The sequence below is a fragment of the Nicotiana tabacum genome, chromosome 17 (assembly GCF_000715075.1).
Source record: "Nicotiana tabacum cultivar K326 chromosome 17, ASM71507v2, whole genome shotgun sequence".
In the NCBI taxonomy this organism is placed as follows: Eukaryota; Viridiplantae; Streptophyta; class Magnoliopsida; order Solanales; family Solanaceae; genus Nicotiana; species Nicotiana tabacum.
In genome coordinates this window covers 36,911,177-36,921,431 of record NC_134096.1, presented here as the reverse complement: position 1 = coordinate 36,921,431, position 10,255 = coordinate 36,911,177, and positions in this window count along the sequence as shown.

The following is a 10,255-nucleotide window of genomic DNA, read 5'->3' as shown; positions in this document are numbered from 1 at the left end:
TAAGAATGAAAACAGACTAATACTCATTTAAATGGTATAACTAAAATTAAAGGAAAAAACCTGGTTGCTCTACAATAAAAATAAATCGGGTTTTACAACAAATAGCCCGTGTACATACTCGTCACCTCACGTACACGGCACTCACATATCACAACAGTACCAAATCATAAGGGGATTCCCCCACACAAGGTTAGGCAAGCCACTTACCTCAAACCAAGCTCAATCAATCGGTAACAATGCTCTTTCCACGAATATCCGACTCCGAATGGCCCAAATATATCCAAAATTAATTACATACCATAAATTAAACTATAAGAAACTAATCTAATTAATGAAATCAAAGTTAAAGCAAAAAATTAGAAAATCGCCCCAAAATGCCTCCTCGGGCCCACGTCTCAGAATCGGGTAAAAGTCACAAAATATGAACACCCATTCACTCATGAGTTCACTCGTACCAAAATTATCCAAATCCGATGTCAAAATCCCAATCAAAACCCAAAATCTTGGTTGAGGAACTTCTTTCCATTTTTTCCAAATATTTACCCCAAATCTGAAATTAAATGATGAAATTAATGATATATTAGTGGGATATAACCAAAATGGAGTGTAGAATAATTACCCAATTGATGTCTCTGAAAATCCCTCAAAATCTCATCCAATTTCGAGCTTCCAAACCCAAGTTTTGATAAAAATGGCCAAACCCTCGTTTTGAAATGATATAAGTCTGCCTAGTGATTCCTTAATCGCGATCGCGGAAATAGCCTCGCGATCGCGAAGAACAACTTCGCTGCCCCAAGATTTAAACCTACGTGAATGCGCAAAACACTAGGCGAACGCGATGTGCTGGCTCTCAGACTTACGCGATCTCGAACGTCCTCACGCGTTCGCGGTGAGCAAAGTGCGTGGCTCAGCTTTAGCCTCCTTAACTCTACGCGAACGCGACCTTGGCCACGCGTTCGCGAAGCACCACTTCATGCCACTATGCGTTCACATCCTTATGCCCGTGACCACGAAGAACAAAACTTCCTCTACCCAACTGAGCCTACGCGATCGCGGCCCCTCTCTCGCGATCGCGTATAAGGAAACCAGATGCACCAAATCACAGAACTTTAGCCATTTCTCTAAGTCCAAAACGCATCCGATAATGATCTGAAACACACTCGAGGCCCCCGGGACCTCAACCAATTATACCAACAAGTCCTAAAACACCATATGAACTTAGTCGAGCCCTCAAATCACATCAAACAACACTTAAAACACAAATCACCCTCTGATTCAAGCTTAATGAACTTGAAACTTTAAATTTTTACAACCGATATTGAAACATATCAAATCATGTTCGATTGACCTCAAATTTTGCACACAAGTCATATTTGACATTACAGACCTACTCCAACTTCTGAAATAAGAATCCGACCCCGATATCAAAAAGTTCACTTCCGGTCAAAATCTTTAAAATTTTGACTTTCGCCAATTCAAGCCTAAATCAGCTACAGACCTCCAAAACATAATCCGGACACGCCCTTAAGTTCAAAATCACCCAACGGAGCTAACGAAACTGACAAAACTCCATTTCGGAGTCATCTTCACACAGTTCCGACCACGGTCAAAATCCTAAGGCTTAAGCTTCCGTTTAGGGACTAAGTGTCCCAAAACACTCCACCAAAAACAAAACCTCCCGAAAAGTCACATAAGCAGAAAAAGATACGGGGAAGCAATTAATAGGGGAACGGGGATATTACTCTCAAAACGATCGGCCATCTCGTTACATCATCCTCCTCTAAAAACAATCATTCGTCCTCGAACGAGCATAGAGACATACCTGAAGTGGTAAATAGATGAGGATAACGGATGCGCATATCCTGCTTGGTCTCCCAAGTCGCCTCGTCGACCGGCTGACCCCTCTACTGCACCTTCACGGAAGCAATGTTCTTCGACCTTAGCTTTCTGACTTGCCTGTTCAAAATAGCCATTGGCTCCTCATTATAAGATAGATCCTTGTCCAACTGGACTGAGCTGAAATCCAACACATGAGCCGGATCACCGTGATACTTTCGGAGCATAGAAACATGGAATACCGGATGAACACTTGCTAAACTGGAAGGTAAGGCAAGCTCATAAGCAACCTCCCCAACTCGACGCAACACCTCAAACTGACCAATGAACCTTGGGCTCAACTTACCCTTCTTCTCGAACCTCATAACGCCGTTCATAGGTGAAACCCGGAGCAAGAACCGCTCTCTAACCATGAATGCAACATCGCGAACCTTCCGATCCGCATAACTCTTTTGTCTGGACTGGGCAGTGCGAAGTCGATCCTGAATCACCTTCACCTTATCCAGGGCATCCTGAACCAAGTATGTACCCAATAATCTAGCCTCGCCCGGCTAGAACCAACCCACTGGAGACAGACACCGCCTACCATATAGAGCCTCATACGATTCCATCTGGATGCTCGACTGATAACCGTTATTGTAGGCAAACTCCGCAAGTGGCAAAAGCTGATCCCAAGAACCTCCAAAATCTATCACACAAGCGCAGAGCATATCCTCCAGTATCTGAATAGTTCGCTCGGATTGTCCGTCCATCTGAGGGTGAAATGTTGTGCTCAACTCAACCCGAGTACCCAATTCCTGCTATACAGCCCTCCAGAACCGTGATGTAAACTGCGTACCCCGGTCAGCGATGATAGATACCGGTATGCCATGAAGCCTAACAATCTCACGGATATAAATATGAGCCAGCTGCTCGGAAGAATAGGTAGTTATCACAGGAAGAAAATAAGCTGACTTGGTCAGCCTATCCACAATCCCCCAAACTCCATCAAACCTCTGCTGAGTCTGTCGGAGTCCAACAACAAAATCCATAGTGATATGTTCCCATTACCACTCCGGAATCTCTAACTTCTGATAACCCACCCGGCCGCTGATGCTCATACTTCACTTGCTGGCAATTTAGACACCGAGCTACATGTTCCACTATGTCCTTCTTCATTATTGCCCACTAGTAATGCTGCCTCAAGTCCTAATACATCTTCTCGGCACCCGGATGAATGGAGTACCGCGAACAGTGAGCCTCCTGGAGAATCAACTCACACAAACCATCCACATTAGGCACACATAGTCTGCCTTGCATCCTCAATGCACCATCATCCCCAGTAGTGATCTCCTTAGCATCAACGTGCTGGACCGTGTCCGTAAGAACAAACAGATGGGGGTTATCATACTAACGCTCCCTGATACGATCATAAAGAGAAGATTGAGAGACCACACAAGCCAATACTCGACTCGGCTTAGAAATATCCAATCTCACAAACTATTTGGTTAAGGCCTAAACATCCAACGTCAATGGCCTCTCTGCTGCTGGTAGATATGCTAAACTCCCCAAACTCTCTGACTGGCGACTCAAAGCATCGGCCACCATATTGACCTTCCCCGGATGATACAAAATGGTGATATCATAATCCTTAAGCAACTCCAACCACCTCCACTTACGCAAGTTAAGACCCTTCTATTTGAACAGATGCTGCAAACTCTGGTGATCGGTGTAAATCTCACAAGGGACACCGTACAAATAGTGCCGCCAAATCTTTAAGGCATGAACAATAGCTGCTAACTCCAGGTCATGGATAGGATAGTTCTTTTCATGCACCTTCAGCTATCTGGATGCGTAGGCAATCACCCTACCGTCCTGCATCAACATCGCACTGAGACCAATCCGCGATGCATCACAATATACAGTATAAGACCCTGAACCTATAGGCAATACCAATACCGGGGCTGTAGTCAATATTGTCTTGAGCTTCTGAAAGCTCTCCTCACACTCCTCTGTCCACGTGAACGGAGCACCCTTTTGGGTCAGCCTGGTCATAGGTGCTACAATAGATAAGAATCCCTCTACAAAATGATGGTAATACCCCTCCAAACCAAGAAACCTCCGGATCTCTGTAGCTGATGACGTTCTAGGCCAACTCTGCACTGCTTCCACCTTCTTCAGATCCGGCAAGGCTGTCATAACTACTACAGCTGACAAACCAACAAAATATGCATACAAGGCCTACAAGCCTAACATACTGCACTAACTGACAGGATATGTCTACAAGCCTCTACTAATGGATGTACCATGATCGGAACAGTGCCTCGACCTACACATAACTTATATACATATATACACAAGATGTACACAAAACTCCTAGACTCGGTAACTCCGAAAGACGTGGAGCTTACCGATAAAGCTAAACTCAGACAACACCTACTGAAGAGGTTTACCCGCCTGACTCTCTGAACCTGCACACATGAAATACCGTTTCCCCAGAGAAAGGGATGTCAGTACAAAATAATGTACCGAGTATGTAAGGCAACAAAATAACTGAAAGCTGAAACTGAACTGATAATAATAACTGAAAGTACCTGGGAGTCAAAGATGATCTAGAGATATACTTACCTGTTGATACTGACTCAACTCTCTCAATATAGTAAGTAAAATAAATGTCCGGCCATATAAGGCTCAGAACGTGTAACTGCTCTGCCGTAGTAGGCTCGCTCATAGGCGCTCGGCCATACTAGGCTCTGTATCTCGGCCATTCTGGGCTTGCTCATAGGAGCTCGGCCATAGTAGGCTTGGTATATAACTTACCATCTGATCAGTAGTTGCCCAATAGGGGCCTGTCCATCGATTATAGCTTGATGGTAATGAAAATACGGTAATACTGTATATATAGGTTCTTTGCTCTCTTGACTGGAAGAAGACAATACTCAATTAAATATGAAATCCTGATAAGGAGAATACTGTAATTTATGAGACTAGGATAATGTACATAAATTCTGGAGTATGAACTTCTCTTTATGCCTCATTATTAAACACATGTAATTACGAGATCATGCCAAAATGAAAGAAGGGCTTAGCCTTAACATACCTGGAGTAGGGAAAATCTGTATGATATTCTTGAGAAGGATTGCACCGTACTCCCTTAAAATTGCAAAATCTCACGTTGCTTAAGATGCTATGAAATCTTTGTTTTAATTGTTGAAAATTGGTACCTTACTTGTTGAAGATCACGTTGTTTCAGATTGCACCATACTTAGAGTCTTTGCTATTTTTGACTTGTTGAAAGATATGTATCTTTCTTTGAATTAAAAAGGCCTTATGTTTGAATTAGTGTGGGACCCACTCCATGTGGTGGATTAACCACACCCCTTAATCTTTGATTTTTGCCACATAACCCATAATGACTAAGAGTCATATATTTTGGTGGTGGCTTGCTGCCACGTGGGGGTGGGATGGGGATGGGGGTGGGGGTTAATCTTTATCACATATATTCCTAACTAATTAGGTAATATCTCATTACCTAATAATTAACCAATTACTCACATAATTAAGAATTATCTCAACTTACTTAAAATACTACTCACTTTTAACATACCTTGTACACCTTACTATCATGGTCATGTAGTACCTCGTATGGTACTAGTCCATAAATACCGGGTATTATGGCTCGTACCGTATTTTATCCCAAATCAACAACCTTCAACGAAACTCATTTTCTTTGATTCTTACCCTTTATCTTTCATGGAACTTACTTATTGCTTGTTATAAATAGCATAAATGCTTATAACCTCAAGAAAATCACACCCCCGAGTCTATGTCAATTAACTGAAGATGAAACTTTAAGGTACGAAAACGCGAGATGTAACATCCTTCCCCCTTAGAAAAATTCGTCCTCGAATGTTTACTCTTAGAGACTTTGGGAAAATTTTGCTAGAGTCTCCTTCATGCACTAGACTAAAACCAACCTGTACGCAGCCAGAAAACATACTATACATGCCACACATGGCCAATGTCTATAATTAGCAACACTTGGCTTCACACAGCTGTCCATTATAAATTCTGAAAGTCAAAAATAAGAGCTTACCTGATGACCTATTGGCCTGAATAGAGCTGTGCTGAGGTATCCCACCTCGAGCCATATCTTCAGTTTGAAATAGGTGGGGGTATTTAGACTTCATTTCTTCCTCTGCTTCCCACCTCATCTCTTCCACATTCTTGCTTCTCCATAAAACCTTCACGGAGGCTACCTCTTTATTCCGTAGCTTGTGGATTTGTCGGTCTAGGATGGCAACCGGAATTTCCTCATATGACAAGTCCTCTGTAATCTGTACACCATCCGTGGGCACCACTCGGGTAGGATCGCCAATGCACTTTTGTAGCATAGATATGTGAAAAACGGGATGGACAGACTCTAATTCTGAGGGTAATTCTAACTCATATGCTACTTGGCCCACTCTCCAAATGATCCTATAAGGCCCAATATACCGTGGGTTGAGCTTGTCTTTCTTGCCAAACCTCATCACGCCCTTTATGGATGACACCTTTAAGAATACCCAGTCATTAACCCCGAACTCTAAGTCTCGTCGTTACATGTCAGAATATGACTTCTGATGACTCTCGGCTGTCAACAGTCGCTCCCGGATAAGCTTTACTTTCTCTACGGCCTGCTGAACTAGGTCTGCCCATGTAGCCCAGATTCTCCAACATCAAACCACCCTATAGGAGATCTGCACTTACGCCCATACAAAGTCTCGTACGGAGTCATCTGGATACTGGAGTGGTAACTGTTATTATATGCAAACTCGATAAGAGGTAGATGTTCATCATAATTTCTTTTAAAATCCAACACACATGCTCGTAACATATCCTCGAGTGTCTGAAATATGCGCTCGGCTTGTCCATCAGTCTGTGGATGAAAAGTTGTGCTGAGATTCATCTGACTCCCTAGACCTTTCTGAAATGACCTCCAAAAATATGCTGTAAACTGGGCCCCATAGTCAGATATAATAGATAGTGGTACTGCGTGTAGCCACAATATCTCCTTAATATACAACTTTGCATAGTCTTGTGTTGTATATGTAGATCTGACCGGTAAGAAATAAGCTGCTTTCGTGAGCCTATCGACTATCACCCATATGGAATCGAACTTACGATGAGAACGAGGTAAACCCATGATAAAGTTCATGTTTATCGCCTCCCATTTCCACGTCGGGATCTCTATAGTCTGCATTAGCCCTCCGAGCTTCTGGTGCTTTACCTTAACCTGCTGGCAACTAGGACACTACGCGACAAACTCAGCAATGTTCTTCTTCATATCGTTCCACCAGTACACCTCCTTAATGTAATGATACATCTTTGTCGACCCAGGATGAATGGAGTACCATGAATAATGTGCCTCTGACATAATCATGTCTCGTAGCCCTGATACATCTGGAACACACAAACGCCCCCTATATCTGAGAACCTCATCTCCCTTGAGCTCTAACAACGGCTTCTTCTACTACGAAACTCGCTCTCTCAACTAGACCAACTCTGGGTCCTCGTACTACCTCTCATTTACTTCAGCTATGAGAGATGATTTTGCAGTATTTTGGAGTACAACTCTACCATCGCCAGAGTCTACTAACCGAACCCCCAAACAAGCCAATTGATGAATCTCTCTAGTTAATTGTCTTTTCTCGGCCTCTACATGTGCTAAACTACCCATAGATCGGCGACTTAAGGCATCTTCTACAATATTAGTTTTCCTTGGATGGTAGAGAATGTTAACATCGTAATATTTCAATAACCCAAGCCATTGCCTTTGTCGCAAATTCAACTCTTTTTGCTTGAAGATATATTGCAGGCTTTTATGATCTGTGAATACAGCAACATGAACACCATATAAATAATGCCGCCATATCTTAAGTGCATGGACAACCGCAGCTAACTCGAGGTCGTGGGTCGGGTAATTCTGCTCGTGCTTCCTTAACTTCCTTGAAGCATACGCAATTACTTTCCCATGTTGAATCAGGACACATCCTAACACGACACTTGAGGCATCACAATACATGGCATAACCATTTGGACCCTCTGGAAGTGCTAGAACTGGCGCTGAGGTCAACCTGTTCTTAAGCTCCTGGAAACTCTGCTCGCAAGCCTCCGTCCACTGAAACTTAGTTGCTTTCTGTGTCAACTTCATTAATGGTTCCGAAAGGGAAGAAAAACCCTTTATGAACCTCTGGTAGTATCCTGCTAAGCCTAGAAAGCTATGAACCTCTGTCGGAATGGTAGGTCTAGGCCAGGATTTCACAGCCTCAATCTTCTGTGTGTCTACCTTTATACCTCCATCGGATACAATGTGTCCCAAGAATGCTACAGACCTCAACCAGAACTCACATTTAGAAAACTTAGCATACAATTTACTATCACGGAGGGTTTGGAGTACCGCTCACAGGTGGTCTGCATGCTCATTCTCTAAACGTGAATAAGCCAAAATATCATCAATAAATACTATCATGAACATATCTAAAAATGGCCGGAATAGGCTATTCATCAAGTCCATAAATACGGCAGGTGCATTCGTCAACCCGAAGGACATGACAAGGAACTCAAAGTGGCCATATCGGGTCCTGAAGGCTGTCTTGGGAATATCTTTCTCCCGAACTTTGACCTGGTGGTACCCCGACCTCAAATCTATCTTTGAAAAGCATCTATCTCCCTGCAACTAATCAAACAAGTCATCTATCCTTGGAAGTGGATACTTATTCTTAATAGTTACCTTATTCAGTTGCCTATAATCTATACACCTCCTCAGCGAGCTATCTTTCTTTCGTACAAACAGTACCGGTGCACCCCAAGGTGAGGTACTGGGCTTGATGAAACCTTTCTCAGCAAATCTTTCAACTGCTCATTTAACTCCTTCAATTCGGCAGTTTCCATTCTATACGGAGGGATGGATATTGGTTGAGTTCCCGGAAGCAAATCGATGCCAAAATCAATCTCTCGCTCTGGAGGAATATCTGGAAGTTTATCTGTAAATACATCTGCGTACTCTTTGACTACTGGAATAGATTAAAGTGTAGGTATCTCAGCATCTGCATCTCTAACTCGCACAATATGATAAATGCACCCTTTTTGCGATCATTTTCCTCGCCTTCAGATAGGAAGTAAACCTACCTCAAGGTGTCGCTATATTACCTACCCATTCAAGGACTGGCTCACCCGGAAAATGAAATCTGGCTGTCTTTGCTCGACAATCAACTGTGTCATAATAAGCTGCCAACCAGTTCATGCCCATGATAGCATCAAAATCAAACATCTCTAGCTCAACTAGGTCGGTTGAGGTCTAACGACTACAAACTGTCATCGTACAACCTCGGTAAACCTGTCTAGCAATAATTGATTCTCCGACTGGTGTAGATACCACAAAAGGATCACTTAGTATTTCAGTAACTATATGAAACTTCCCTACGACAAATGGGGTAATACACGATAAACTAGATCCTGGATCTATCAAGGCATAAGCATCATGAGAGCAAATAGTCAACATACCTGTCACAACGTCTGGTGAAGACTCCAGGTCCTGTCGACCCGCTAAAGCATAGCTATGATTCTGGTTACCACCTGAACTGAAACCTCTACCTCTGCCTCGACCTCTACCAGCCGAAGACTGAGACTCGCGCCCTTGAAGGATGCACAGACATAGATGATCCTGTTGCTGAATTCGTTGGTTGTGCCATACACCCAGAATCTCTATTTGGGCAATTTCGCATCATATGCCCCTGATGTCCACATGTATAACAAGCATCGGAACCGGCTCAGCATTGGCCCAAGTGTCCTCTACCACAGATGTCACACCGCGGCGGAAATGGCCATGTCTGCCCTGAACCTCACTGTCGCTTCAAACCCGATGCTTGAGAGCTTTCACCTGGTCCTGACTGAATATAGCAATCATACATGTAACCCTGTAACTGAGGTGGCAGAGGCCTAGGTGGCCGTTCGAAGTACTGGGCCTATAACTACCATAAGACTACTCCTGAGACCTGTCAAATCTCATCCTCTTACACTGTCCTGACTCAGTCCTCTCTATACCCTGCTTCCGATGCCTACCCCTTTCTATATTCTTGGCGAATGCCTAAATCCGGGAGATATCCATACTATCCTGCACTGCAGTGGTGGCACATGCCTCGGTCAACTCTGGGGTCAATCTTGCTATAAACCAGTGAATCTTGTCCCGCATAGTAGCAACTATGGATGGTGCACATCTGGCCAATGAGTCAAAACGGAGACTATATTCTCGAACACTCATATGTCCCTGCTTGAGGGCTAGAAATTGATCGACTCGAGCCTGTCGGATCTCCCACGGTAAGTACTGGTCAAGGAAGGCATCCGAAAAATTCTCCCAAATAGCTAGAGGTGCATCACATCCCATTGACCTCTCCCATCC